Source organism: Protopterus annectens, chromosome 7.part0, assembly GCF_019279795.1.
Source record: "Protopterus annectens isolate FY-2018-M chromosome 7.part0, PAN1.0, whole genome shotgun sequence".
In the NCBI taxonomy this organism is placed as follows: Eukaryota; Metazoa; Chordata; order Ceratodontiformes; family Protopteridae; genus Protopterus; species Protopterus annectens.
Genome location: NC_056739.1, coordinates 992,856,565 through 992,872,710, shown reverse-complemented (window position 1 = coordinate 992,872,710; position 16,146 = coordinate 992,856,565).

Sequence of the window (16,146 nt, the reverse complement as noted above, 5' to 3'; positions counted from 1 at the left end):
CAGTGTGTAGACTATTACATTATTAGTTTACATTACCTTTGTTTGTCACTGCTGTTTGTGATGGCTTGCTGCTCGTTAACTTGTTGTTTTGTATTGTTTTATTTTCGGTGGCTGTCTCTGTGTCTCTTTTTCGGTTTTTCTGTTTTTTTTTTTTTCTCTCTCTCTGTCTCTCCCTCTGGATGTTGCAATGAAAGTACTGCATGTGTGGACTGGGAGTACAGGCTGCTTTTGTAGGTATATACACATGTGCATGTGATGGTCTCTGCACCAATTGTTAGCCAGCATTTACTAATTGCATGTAGCCTGCTGTGTGGTAATTGCAGTTCTCACTGTGATTTCAGGACAGTGCTATAAAATGTTAGGTTAGGTAGGCTTAGCCCTTTCAGATTTTCAAGGTGGGGACCATGCTGGTATGCTGTGGACACTGTTGTGTGAGTGTAAAGGTTGGTATGTCTCTCATATTTCAGGCTATGTTGTAGGCACTGAAATGCATGTTGTACTGACACCTGACTATTGCTTCCTCCAGTTTATTCTTCTCAGTGTGTATGTTAACTGACACCTAATAATACTAATATTGTTTAAATGGGAGTATGTGCTTTCCTGTGGGACTTGTGGAGTAACTGGTATACAGCAGTGGCTCTTGCAATTTGTTGCTATGGCTTCACTATTTGGCCTTTATATTCACTCCTTGAATGCCTGCTAGGTGTCTTTACTGGAATGTGTTGTTATGGCTTTCCTATTTTCCATTTACATTCACTCATTGTAATGCTTACTATATTTCTTTCAGCAGCAATTCCTTATATGTTTGTTGTGGTTTGGTGGTACTGCATGCAGTCTGGTCTGGCCAAGGTGTGGGGCTTGACACCTACAAGGGTATTTTATTTTGCTGCTGAGCAGTAGTGGGGCCTTGTACTTTGTACTAACAGTTATGGATAGCAGGCACATGCAGTGCTTGTAAACTGCTATACTGTCCTTATTTTATTAGTTGGATACCTCCTTTGATATTTGTAGGTTGTACACCTACATGTTGGTGTGCTTGTGGAAGCTATTCTACAGCTATTCACAGAGTGTGTGACAGCAGACAGAATGATATGCCTGTGAGTTTGTGACACTTGCAGGCCTCAGATACTCTCAGGTGTATCTTTTATCAGCCACAGGGAATGGTTCATATCAGTGGGATACACCTGTGATATATTTCAGATATTCTGCAGCTGTGACTGTGGGGTATTTTGAGCATATGTATTACTACACCATTAATGACATGCAAGTAGTGCATACTTACAGTAATTGACAGTTACCATTACGTGGGATAAAACACCTTTCTGCCTACTGTTAGTACATTTCACAGGGAGTCAGTGGGGCACAGTTAACATTTGTTTTCAAATCAGGGACATTCCTGTAAATCAGTCACAGTTGCGAGGTCTGGCCTCTTACCTGTTCAAATATTGCAGTGTTTATCCTGCTCTGATAGTGTGTGTGGTTTGCAAGGTGCTACTGTCACATTATTACCTACTAGCTACCGACTAGCATGGCTGTTTCTCTTCTCACACTAATGTTATACAAATCCACAAGAATTGCCAGTAAAGATACCAGAAAAGCTTTGTGTAATAGCCTTCCTATATTCCCTTTACATTCAGTCCTACTATTTCATGATATATTGCTTTCAGCACAAAGTTCTTGTATATCAGTCATGACTTAGTGGTAAGTCATGCAGACTAGTGTTTCCAAGGTCCTGGGTTAGAGACTGACAGAGGAATTTTATTTTGCTGCTGAGCAGACTACAGGCCTTGTCATTCAGAGTGACTAAGGCACTTTTAAGCAGTTGTAAGCGGGTTAGCACTGGTTTGCATGGAGCTCACGCACTGTTGCTTAGCTTCACGCACACGCTTAGCTAAGCGCACACCCGCTTACTACTGCTTAAAGTGCTTACTCTCACGCACACCCGCGCTAATTTCTTTGAAAGTAAAGAAAATGGGTAGATAGGAAAGTGGTGAAAAAGGGGGCACAAAGAGGGTAGGACAGTAGGAAAACAAGCTCGGGATTTGCAGGAAGGAAGTAGGAAAGGCCCATAGCTGCCCATTTCTTTATCAGCAACAGCTGTGCATATGTCTGTAATTTGGTGTGAAATTTTAAACCTTCCACCCCTGAGAGAGGGGTGAGGACAACAAAATATGTTGTACAGCCGATTGTAATTACCAGGTCACATGTCCAGCAGACATGTCTGCAAAATGGGCAGCTATGTATGGGGCGTAATTTTTTTGCGGGAACAGAGTGCCCTTTTTTTATTTTTTTTCAGGTGAGAGTGGAATGTGAGGTACAGGAAGTAGGTATATTTGGGGAGGTAGGTAGGGGAGGTTAACAGACAAGACAAACAAGACGCATACAGGGGCGGAGTATGACACATGTGGGGGGGAACACAATTGACGGGGACGGATGTTTGGATATCGCGAGCCCATGAGCCCACAGATGGCAACAGTGGAACTGAGATCCCCATCCATGGGCAGTTGCCACTGTGCCTTCACAGCCCAGGACGGGGCTGTGCTGGGGGCTGTGTAGGATGGGCAGTAGGCACATCCGTGAGTTGCACCACCCGAGCCTCAAGCTGGCATAGGGGTTCAAGCACAGAATGCCTGATCTCGCTACGCACCACAGACCGGACACTTTGGAGGGTGAGTGGACGGTCTCCTCCGGCCACGCTTGCAGAGGGGGGACGAGCCCCATCCCCTGAAGCGCTTCCACCCGAAGGTGGCACAGGGCCACTGGAGGAGGTCTTGGCCTGGGCACTAGTGCCAGGTGCACTCGCCAGCTGAGGTGGGAGAGGTGGGTCCGCTGGAACCCGCCTTCCCTGCTGTCCTATGTTTAGAAATATTTTATGACATTTTGGGTTAGTAACAAACAATACCATTCAAAATTAGTTGTAACAGCATGCATCAGTATTCCCATTAACCAAACACCCATGAATTCCAAACATTGAACAGCAAGCATAACACATGCATATTTTGAACAACAGTACACAATCCAACAGCATGCAGGGTTGATTGATGGCAACAGGCCATCAGGTTTGGATATGTGAACAGGGCACATGCAGCAACGTACATGCAAATATGTTTGAACCAACAGGACAAATGTCCATAGGAATTAATTGTGAATACACATACCCAGTTTGTTGTGGAATGGCATTATTTGTGAATATAGGGTAGGGTGAAGAAATATTTCATTAACAACTTCAACTACCTATACATATGCTGTACATCTCTAGTAGCTGCAGATATATATACCCTACAGGTCTTAGTACAGTTTCCTATATGTAACCTTAGGAATGATGGTGATGGGACTGTTACTGCTACATTAATATACATTGTATTTTTATTCATACACATTCATATCTGGCTATGTTCAGGTACAGCATCCTGCTACATTTCATTTATATGGCTCTAGACAACTGTGGATGTTCATTATTTCATACAACCATACTATCTCCATATTGCAAGGGTACAGCAACATATCCAAATTGTGGGACAGACACATTCCAGCTTCAGTACTTTATTTCAAACATTTCACTGTTTGGTTGTGGCTGTCTCATTCATTTCATTATGTACTGACTGCAGTATACTTTATTCAGAAGTTATAACAGCTTTCTTGGTCAATTCATACCTCTTTCTCACACTCTCACTTGTTTTATTTTTACAATTCAAGATGGTACTTTATTCTAGGCATTATTAACATGTCATACTTGATTACAACAATCCTTTCCAACAGACTCACTTGTTTCATATGGCAGATTTTCAAAGGGGATGTATTTGACACATGCTTATTGTCTTTAGCTTGTTTACCACTGATTTTCAGGCTGCAGCAGATTATCTGATATTACAATACAGGTGGGAAATCACTATTTCAGACTTGTTTAATTTTTATTTCTGGATTACAGGCTGCATCACTTATCTAATCATACAGTATTAGCAGAATCTTTCTTCTAGTGTTATTTTAACTTTATTAATATGTAACTACACTGAACTCCTTTACAAGCTGTCTCACTTATATTGTATAACAATTACAGAAATATAATTACTAACCTGCCTGGTGGTGCAACCGCTCCAGCCTATCACCATAGGCTCGCCGATTCGCAGAACGCACACCTGCAGCTGTAATAGAAATGAAGTAATATTGGAACATACATCTCCATAATATCAGCTAGGATAATTCCTTACATACATAATTACATGGATACTTACTCAGTAGTGGGGTGTTGGGCATTTGCTGGGCCTCCTGGATCCAATGGTTCAGTTGGTCCTGCTTTTGTCTCTTCAGGTCCGCATGGTGGTGACGGACCTGTTCACCAGTCCTTGGTATGCCTGTGGCACTGGTGAGATCATGTGCCAACCGGTTCCACGCCTCTGCCTTGTACGCGCCCCACAGAACCTGGCCCTGCATGAGTTGAGCCTCATGATCGTGGACTAGGAGCCAAACCATGTATTTGGACTCCTCAACACCCCACCTCTGTGCTCGGAAGTGACTACCCTCTGGTACACCTGCCATCCTGACTGCAAATAGGTTCCACAATCAGTTATGCTGTGTATTCCCACCTATGGGGCTTATATATGCCGTTTTTCCCGTACTTATCTGTGATTGGCCATTTTGGAATTGTATCAGCTTCACAAAACCTGCTTTGTCATGCTTCTATTTCCATTCATTCCTATATATATGCTAATACTGCATTTTTCAGTACAGCTGTCATGACTTAGTGGTTCAGTGCTTTGACTATGATGCACAGTATCCTGGGTTTGAGCCTGGGCATTGCTTTTTTTTATTTTACTACTGTCTAGACAGGCTGGGAGGTGTGTCTGTTTAAAGGCGGCTTTGATACAGGTTGCTCAACGTTGCCCGCCGGTAAGCCAGTTGGCGCGCTGGGCAGCTCCGTGTAAACGGGTTACACTGGTTAACGCATTATTTGGCTGTGAGCACACATATTACGCTGTGAGAAATGTTGCGCAACTATGGGCACACAGTTTCAGCGTGTTCAAGCGCTGCTCAACTCCAGGCACTCATATTACACCTGTTAAACCACTGGTCACCTACGGGCAAACATACTCAGCTTGTTAGAGCGCTGCTCAGCTATGGGCACTTATCAAATATTTTTTTTTATTGTGTCGGATTTCTTCATAAAAACATGGCCCATTTCATTACATTTTACTTAAATTATAATTATATATATATATATATATATATATATATATATATATATATATATATATATATACATATATGTCAGGGGATTGTTTCGTGCTTATTTCACTAAAAATAAGAAATCATGTTGTTGGGGCTCGAACCGTGACTACCTCCTCTTTGGCCGACGTCTCTACCGCTACGCTATTGCTACTTGGCTTATTTTGCATATTTAGATCTTATATGCTTTTTCAATGACTGCTAACTGTGGCTAAGCGAAGGGCACACCCGTGAAAATGAGCGCAATTACGGGCAAACATTTTTGAAATTATAAAAAAAATTAAACTGTTCATTTTTACATTTTACATTTCAGTTGGGTTTATAGTCTGTGGGGGCATGTGTGCTGTTGTGTTTCTTGACATTTCCGCGGACTCGCTCGTGGGAGTTTCCTTTCGGGACTGTGATTCTTCTGGGGGCATGTCCCTTTGCAGGACTCGCCATGCGGACACGCCCCCTACATTGCTACACGGACCGTGTTAGCCTAGGGTGTGATTCAGCATGCCCTCATGAATATGCATGGCATGCTGACATCACCCCATTTAACTGCAGCCTCCGTGTAAGACTTGCTAACTCTTACACAGAGGCTTCAAGAATCCTGCCCTATATTATTTAATTGTTCAGAACCATTTGATCTTCAACATCTGGTATGTAGTCATTGTTTCATATTACTGTGGTACAGTTTTCTCTACAAGACTGGATTGTAAAAGATTTCTGCATTTAGTTTAAAAGTGAAAGTCTGGCAATTACTCCTTCAGTGAGCTTCTTCCTGTGGCAAGGGTGCAAGGTTTGAATCTCTCCACCTACTATGTGACACTGAGCAAGTCACTTAACCAGACAATGCATTGGAGCAATTCAGTATTTAGGCTAGGCTCCTTAATGGTCTACAACACTGCAAACCTGGTAACTATGAATCTGTTGTCATTGTTTGCCAGACAGTTCCTGTTTCATAGCTGATCTAGTTCATGAAATGTTATGGAAATATCACCAAACACAACCATTTTCTAATGCAACACTAGCAATTTATTCTTCAAGGGCAGCGGGCACTGCATTTGTAGACAAAGCACTGAAATGAAAAGTTGTTTGCCAATAGCAACCCCTGCATTAACAATAATTCATTTTTGTGTGGAATTATTCAGTGACTTTTACATTTCTGGAGAGATTGTGCATATTGAAGTATCATATATTATTAGGTGGTTAATATTTCTTATGCTTTCATAAAAGTCTTCTTTTTAAACTGTGCTACACATGGCTAGATTTTGTGGTATGATACTAATGATCTTTTGGGTCTATATCACCAAATCGAAAAGTCATGTAATCGAACGGCATAACATCAAAAATGCCATTTATCGAAGTTGCTCTTGAATAAGTATTTTTCCATGTTTAGGGATATACTTATCCCAATGCTGAGTAGGAGCATAGCCAGGTTTTGGAAAAAAAGTCCTTCAGAATGGTTTTGAAGGATGGCAAGGAGGGTTTTAACATTATGGGTAGAGCTAAGGAGTTCCAGGGCTTAGCAACATGTTATGGGTACAGACAATGGCCAGCAGATTTGATATGTTTGTGGACAGGCAGGAGTTTTTGGCCACTGGATCATAATGACCAACCAGAGGCTACCCCTTATGGAAACACTTATTATGAGCAGTAAACTTCTTTCCCCTTGAAACTCACATTCATTGAAATGGCACTAAACCCACATTCAAAGAAAATGTATCTGGCCAGTCAGTGCAGGATTAAGTTTATCATTGCGCTGTTTTCAAACCATAAGCTCCTTTCACTCATTTTTAGGGTCATGCATACATGCCATGTGTTCTTTGATTCACCTTCCTGATTGTATTAAATTATATTCCTTCTATAATATGGCACCACTTTTTAGAGTGTTTTTAAAATTTGTAGTTTTGAACATTCTAACACTAAGCAATAAAACAATAATGACAAAACTACCCATTTCACAAAATTTCAACCATAAAAGGCCACTCAAACTTCTGTCATTACAATCCACCAATAGCAGTCAATAAGCACAAACTCTGCCGAAGTAAAAGTTGTTTGAATAATTCCACATTAAAGAGAGCTGCAAATAATGAAGAGGTTGCTCCTGGCAGACAACTTTACATTTCAGTGTTTCATCTACAGATTCAGTGCCTACTGCCCTTGAAGAATTAATTGCCTATGTTACATTAAAAAAATGGTTAAGGTGGTAATACTGCAATAGGGAATGACTGACAAACTGACAAGTTCATAGTTATTAGGCATCTTATACAAAGGAGACACACTAAGGAGTGCAGAACCCCTATCCCCCTTAAAATGTGCCAAATAATCAGCAAGTGAAAGGGCACTGCAATACCAGCACTCCATCTACATGGTGTGGGACTAGAATATACAGCCTTCTGCTCCAAAGGCAATTATGCCTAACACTGCTTTCAAATTCTACAGCACAAACAGTGATTGCCATTTGATAAACAAAACAGCTAGTTACACCATTGAAAACAGAGTTAGCGTGAACAACAGTAAACGTCTCTTCCTTTGAAAATGAACTGAAACTCATAATCCCTTGAAAACACACTGAAACTCATAATTTCCTGGAAGTGTACTGAAACAAACTCACAATTCCTTTAGCAGTCTGTTAGTTGGTGTAGAAGATTCAAGCTCCTGTCCCCACTAAAAACTCACTATTCCTTCAGCAGTCTGGCAGTTGGTGTAAAGTATTCAGGGTCTTGTCCCCACTGGAGCTCACAATTCCTTCAGCAGTCATGTAGTTGGTGTAGAGGATTCAGCCTCTTGTCTCCTGTATCCAAGTTACAAGGTTAAGCCTGATCAAGTTAATTGACTAACCTGCTCCCCCCCTAACTAGGGCATTACATACCATACCTCCATACCTCTCACCTCTTAGTATACGAAATCTGGACAAAGCCTAAAATAATGGGGTGGGGGCAAAGGCCCAAAAATAGGGACAGATTTTAAATATCATTCTGAGAGTTGCTGGAATAACAGCATTGGTCTTAGAATGCATTTTATGAAGGAAATGAAGTCTGAAACTCAAATGCCTGGCATTATTTAGTTATTTCAATCCTCAGTGATTTGCTGGAAAAACACAAATTTTATGAAGAATAGGCCAACAATATGAGGCATGAATCTGGACATTCTGCATAAATCTGGACATTTGAGAGGTCTTAGTGTAAGACATCTGGGCAAACTCTGAAATAATGGGGATACTATGGCCCAAAATAGGGATAGATTTTAAATGTTCGTTTTAAGTTAGAAAGTTAATAAATAACAGGATTTCTGTTTGCATGCATTTTCTGATGGATATGAAGTCTGAAACTCATATATGTGTCATTATTTAATGACTTCAGTCCTCCTTGATTTACCAGAAAACCAGACATTTTATGAGAAACAGACCAAAGTTTTGAGGCTAAATCTGGACAGTTTAGAGGTGTGTTAAAACACACACACACACACACACACACACACACACACACACACACACACACACACACCTGCACTCCTACCTTCTATCTGCTCTCACACAGCAACACACACATACCTACTCTCACACAGCAGCACACACACATACTTTATCTCTCATACGAACAGAAAAGCTACCTTAAATCTTACACACACACACACACACACACACACACACACACACACACACACACACACACACACACACAAACACATACAAATGTACTATCTCTCTCAGCAGAATGGCTAGTTTATATTTCATGCAAATTCTGTTCGCAAATGCAGAATGTGTTTACATTTGCTTTGGCGTGTGTGCGTGCAAAGCATGCATGGTCCTCCTTAAAGGAGAAGACGCTGGCACCTCAGATGTAAATGTTCTGAACTCGCGAGCAGAATGTTTATTTTTTTTTTCTTAATCATTGAAGCCTCCTGGCCAGAGTGGGCACCTCCAGCCACAGGGCCCTAGGTGACTGCCTATGTTGCCTAGTGCTGGATTTGACTAGAAACATAGTTGTCTAAAATGTTATTTAGTGCTGGACAAGCAGATTTTATATGTGGTAAGAAGCTGTATATATGTTACTTGATGGGGTAGTTCTAACCAATTTAGGCTTTTTAGTGCTATATGTTGGTGGGTTCAAAAGGGGTATTTGTTGCAAATCAAGTTACTTTGTTAAAGCGTTGTTTATGTTTTGATTTTTGTGATGCCTGAAGGCTAGTAAGGATGGAAGCACCATAAAAAAGGTGTGGGGGTGATATAAGTAATTGCTACTGTAGCTCTAGTTATCAGTGAGAAAGTTTTTGGTCATATAATGCATCCCGAGTTTTTGATCAGTTTGTCTTACACACTTTTGTATATGCAGGTTAAATTTAAGATTATCATCCATTATCATTCCTAATAATTTGCAATGAGAAGTGATTTCAATGATTGTATTATCAAGAGAGAGGATTTTAAATTTTGTTTTTCCATGAGAGAAGGACTTGGGAGGAAAAAAGTAGGAGTTTTTTTTAGGTAAGAGCATGAGTTGTGAGTTACAAACCCATGCTTCAGTTACTGTTAAAGCTTCCTGAGTAATTGTTTGGAGGTGTGCAACATTATTAGATATGTAAATAAGTATGGAGTCATCTCCATACTGTAATAGGGAGGCCTGTTGCATGGATGTGTGGAGGGTGTTGGTGAGAATGTTAAAGAGGAGGGGACCAAGGATAGAGCCTTGTGGTATACTGGTGGTGACTGGAGGGCATGCAGAGAGGGTGGACTGCCATTTACCAACTGATGCCTATTGGATAGGTAGCTTTTGAACCATATAAGGGTGGGCTGAGAGAGACCTAATGAGGACATTTGAAGTAGAGGTTTGCTGTGACAAACTGTGTCAAAGGCTTCAATCAAGTTTAGAGATAAGGAGGACACCAGTTTGCTGTTAGTCCTATGGGAAGGACGGGAGCCATGCTGTGTGGGGATGGGAGTTCTTTCTGCAGGAGACAGATTAGCAATTGCTTTTAAATACATTTTTTCAGTATTTTTTTTGGGGGGGGTTAAAATTGCTATAGGTCTACAGTTTGTAATGTCTGATAAATTTCTTCCTTTGTGCAGAGGAATAATATGTGACTTTTACAGAGAAAGGGAACATGTGATTCCTGGACTGACCTGTTTGTAAGGATTGAAACAGGGTAGACAATGCTATCAGCTGCTATTTTACGGTATTCACTTGGAAGATCATTAGCTGAAGTAGAGCATGGCTTGAGTTTGTTTAAGAGTAGTTTTATATAGGATGTGGGCACAGATTTGAAGTTGAAAGTTGATGTGGAGATATGTGGCTGTTGAGCAGGGTTAGGGTTAGATTTTGGGTAGCAACACACCAAACAGCCAGTACTTTTCTTCTCCTTTAATGTGAAATGATCTGGTACCGATCACAATTAATTGCTGCATAGTAGCAGCTTTTATAGTAAATATCCAAAGAATCAATTATTCAATTAACTAATAAATATCACAATAGGAGAAACATGAATACTTTTTTTAAGGTGATCTTGTAAGTTATAATAAATATCATAAATAAATACATATTATTTTATGTCATTCACAATAGTAAATACTTCATAAATTTGTATACAAAATGAATACAAAATTCATAACTTATTTTCAAAAATTATTTACAAAATTATAAATGATTAATTAAATAAAATACTTCAGATGCCCAATTCCAAATTTAAACCAAAAGGTTTTAAAGTGTTGAATTTCAGGATCATCCTAGTTTCCAGCTCCAATAGCAAACATTATCACCACTGTTAGTGAAAGGCTTCCCCAAAACTCCATATTTTAAACTGTCAATTTTCCCCTCATGAAATTCAAAAAAATGTTTGGCTACTGGACTAAGTAAATTTAAATTTCGAATGTCCCTCAAGTGTTCCAAAATCCTAACTCTGACCATTCTCTTTGTTTGTCCAATATACCAAACGCTATTACAACTACAAGTTAATGCATACACAACCCCAATAGATTTACAATTGAAGTAATGCCTGGGAGCATGGTTACTATTATTGATAGAATTAATATTAATTACTCTATCACAAAGACTACAAGAACCACATCTGAAAGTTCCTACACTAATGGCATGGGAGACTTTATTATTGCAACAATTGTTATTTAGTATTTCCTTTAAATTTTTTCCTTTTTTGAACGAAAATATAATATGGTATGGAAAAAATTCACCTATACCTTCATCCTCACTGACCAAGTACCAAAACCTCTTAATTAAAGAGACAAATATTTCAGAAAAAGTAGTGTACAAAATATATCCTCCACATCTCTTTCCTTCTTTTAAGGAACAACAACTCTTATTCATCACTTCATCCATACCATCTAACAACTGCTTTTTATCATACCCTCTTTCAATCAGTCTCAAATAGACCTCATGTAACTCATAACCCAACTCACATTCCAAGCTAGTATGTGAATATATTCTTTTGAATTCACCAAAAGGTAGAGCTTTCAACAAATGAGGGGGATGCATGCTGGTAGCATGCAAAAACATGTTAACTGACGTGCTTTTTCTGAAAGGTCTGAACTCAACAACATTATTTCTATTGAATAAAGTTAAATCCAAATAATTTATTTCATTTCTATTCATTTCATAAGAAAATGAAAGATTATGTTCATTGTTGTTCAGAAGTTCAAAAAAGTCACAAAATTCAGACATGTCCCCCTTACAAATAAAAATTAAATCATCAATAAAACGCTTATATAGAACTACCTTATGCTTGAAAAAATCAGTGGGATATAAAAATCTCTTTTCAAAAGAATCCATGTATAAGACAGCATAAGTAGGAGCATAAGCAGCTCCCATTGCTGTTCCCTTGATTTGTAAAAAATATTCATTATTGAACATGAAGTAGTTATGAGTTAAGCAAAATTCCAGTAATGTAATCAGAAAGTTAGTCCTAGGACCTTCACCTAACATGTTGTAAATAGCCTCAAGTCCCCACCTCTTATCAATATTCGTGTACAAAGATTTAACGTCGATGGTCACCCAATAATAATCATAATTCCAACTAATCTTAGAAATGACATCAATCAATTCTTGGGTGTTACTAATATGAGCACTAACCTTGTTTAAATGAATTTTTAACTGAGAATCCAAAAAAATGTTAACATTCTCCACAAAAGAGCCTATCCCTGAAACTATCGGCCTCCCAGGTGGCTCAACCAAATCTTTGTGGACTTTAGGTAGAGCATATAATATTGGTGTAGTGGGGTCTTTTACATACATCTTTTTAACATCACTTTGTGAAAAAAAAATAACAATTCTTCATTATAAACTTTAAGAGGGTCACAATCAAGTTTATGATAATCCTCACCATTAGAAAGTAGTCTGTAAACCATCCTACAATAATCGGGTCTATTCAAAATAACCCAAATGTACTGATCTTTTAAGCCTTTAAGATTTTTTAAGGCTTGCCATTCCCTTCTATTCAGATTAAAGTGTTTTTCTCCTTTACAAAATTCCCTAAATGATGCCTCTGTTTCTTTAAGAAGCACCTTCTGAAAGATTGTAATAACAGGAACCGAAATGACTGGTGTGAAGTTGCTTTTAACATTTTTAAATTTTGGCATCTTCAACTTACCATAACCAGTCAAATAATTCACATCAGAAACAGCATCAGAATCGGAACAAACAGAACAGTCATTATTTTCATCAAAGAGAAAATCACAGTCATTAAATTCATAATTATATATGGATAAATTCATTAAACTCTCATCAAACTCAGTTTCTTCAAAACATTCATCGTTCATTTAAAACATTCAAATGCTTATTCATATACACACTGACAAATTTTTGAAATATACTCTCAACAAAAGCATAAATGCCTTGACTTCTAGATAAATATCAGCAAAAGTCGGAAAAACGAGGAACAAATTTGCTCAAGACATTAAACATGTCATTATCCATACATAAATCAGATAAATTAACACATTCTAATGAAAAAACATTATAAGGAGTTCTGCATGAGACTTTTGTAATCAGACCTTCACTTATAGCGCCATTTCTCCCATTTCTTCCCTTATTGCGACTGTCATTTTGAAAGTTCACATTGTCAGCAACAGTAGAGTTGGAAGCCTCATTAGGAGCTTCAGAAACATCCCTATTAGAAGCCCGGTTAGATACCACAGTTCTGGCAAACAAGACATTTTTGGAAGCAGAATTATGTTCCGTAGAGGAAAAAGAAGACGCTGAAAAGTCTCTTTGTTTAAAACTGCGTGTCCAACTCCTGTTCACGCTGCCAGCTGAAAATGATACCTGTATCATAGTCTTTTAAGTCCCGGACTAGTTTTCCACGCTTTTTAGATACAATATCAGCCTCCAATTTACTTATTTTCTCACTAATATCAACCATTTGGGCTCTATAGTTGACTTCAGCTAAAAGCTCATTCTGCAACACTGAAATTTCTTGTTTGAGCTTGTCATGAGATCTTTTATTACGCTTTACCAGTGTACGGAACCAACCTAAAGTACACTGCAGAGAGGTTTGCTTCCATTCTTCCAACAAATCGGACTCATCGTCCGGCAGCAGGCAATTTATCAACCTCTGGGGTGATATTAAGACTTAAATACTTCTCCAACAATCTAGTGTCAAAATAAAGTGCAATTTCTTTGGCCATTAGCTTGTTTAACAAAGCCATCTGTATCCCCCAAGTTCCAAGGATCAAATTCAGTGTACTTTTATCACACCATCTCCAAAATGATAAAGGAACCAGAGCATTGAAAAATTAAAGCAATAAGCACAAATAATCCAAAGAATCCAAAAAGTAATCCCAGGAAAAGTACGGCTTGGACCAAAAGTAACAAACACAGCTTACTTAGATTTTGGGTAAATGAGGTGTGGTAACAGACCAGTTTGTCCAGAGACATCTTCTGATGGGGTTTAGATTGAAATAATAATGGTTTCCAGAGGGTAAGGGAAGAAGCTAGTTGGGGGGGGGGGGGTTAAATAGGAAAGTAGGATGATTGGGAGGAAGTGATGTAATTGTAGGGAGGGGCTTAATACGTTTTGTGAGAGTGCAACTGGGTAAGATATCACATTTTGGCATGAACTTGCTAAGGCAAGTGACATCCGAGACAACCTGTAGGCACTGTGGAGCAAGTAGGCCTTGGACCTTGATGAAAGGGGTGAAGTTGGTAAGTAATCATGATTGAGGTGAGGTGGATGTGGATGGCATGGTTGCTGGGTTGTTATTTTGTTGTGTTTTGCCGGGGTAGTTTTCATGAGTGTGATACTTGTTTGCAGGGAATTGGTTGGTGGGGTGGGTAATCTTGTTTGGAGCTTGGTTTCTGGTGTCATGAGGTGTATGTTGGAAGTGGTGGTGGTGTCCATCCTCACTTCAGGAGGCTCAGGTAGTGTGAGCATTGGATGTGTTCATATTAGTCTTTTTTTTTCTCTCTCATGTTGGATATGGAGTTGGTTGGTCAATGGTGGTGTTTCAGGTTGTGGTGGTGTGTGTAGTAATTGTTGTGAGTCTTGTGGCATCCCCCGGTGTTGGTGTGGCATGGCAGTCATGTGTTACTCAGTAACACAGTCTGTTAAACACTTTCCGAATATTAACTTTGCAGGCTGTGTATGCTATCCGTCATGCAGCTTTGGTGTGGTGGGTTTGGAGGAGATTGGTGCCTTGGAGTGGACGTTTTGTGAGGGGCCTTGGTTTCTTGTGGTGTCTTTAAGCTAAACACAACACTTGTATTTGAAAATATACCAATTTTCTTCAATACCCTCATTTTTCTGATGTGTTATTTAGGAAGCAGTTCTGAATGGTTATATACATTTTAGTAATAAGCAGTTTCTGACAATTTTGCTTTGGTAGTTACAAGTAATCCTTAACTGTAAAGAAATTGAAAAAAATCTATACTATTTTCACCAAGGCTACAATAAAGGCTTCCTGAGAAATCCACATTTAGCATTAGCATCGGAATCTGAACTTATGTTTTAGACAAATACATTCAGTGTACGTGCGGAGAATATACACTGCATGCACATATTTCTAAGTGAATGTCTGTGCAAATTGATAACCTTATCATACTGATCATGATAGAACAGTTACTGCAACTTTGACCTCTATATGTCAGTCCAACAAGGAAATATGTTCGTTTCTCAGCCTGTTTTACTAAGAATGGGTTGAAAATGAAACAGCAGAAGTGTTCTGTTTGAGCTGAAATTTTGTTATGTATTTGTACCTGTTTGATCTATTCAAATTTGTCTTGATCTGGATTCAGTTGTGGTTTGGAATTTGAACACCATGCCTACTTTTGAGGGCTGTGTAGAGCTGCTGTTTCATGCTCCAATTGAGGGGGAGGGGTTTGGATAGATGTGCAGTGGTGGTGACGGACCATTATAGCCATTGGGGTTGGCGCGTGCAGTGGGTACTATGACCTGTGGGAATTTTACAGAATGTCTAGAATTTTGCTTCATAATTTTCCTCTGTTCCTCAGAAAGCTTGGGGTTTTCCTGCAAATTATGAAGATCGAAGTTATTACATAATCACCAACATTTGGGTTGAGAACTTCGTATCCTTCAGAGGATCCATGCTTACACTAGATCTTTTATTCTCCCAACGCTGTGAGTTTATAAGATTAATGTTTAAAATATGTCCGTATGTTTGGGCCTTTGTCCCCACATGATTTTGGTTTCTTCCTTCATTAAATGGAGGGAATAGGGTTAGATAGATAGTAATAACAGCTTGAGGGGTACAGGCAGGCAAGAGGTAAGGGAACTGCTAGGTTTATTTATTTGGTTACTGATTATCTTGGTTTCATATAGTGGGGGTTGGTGGGTGTTTGTATACCTCTCAATGGTACAGATTTCATTGAACATCCAGAAATTTGCTTCATAAAAAGTCAGCTTTGACAATGGAGTGGTAGGTTGTGACGGTGGAAGGATCTTTTGGTGTTTTGTGCTGGAGGGGTCCAGCCAAGC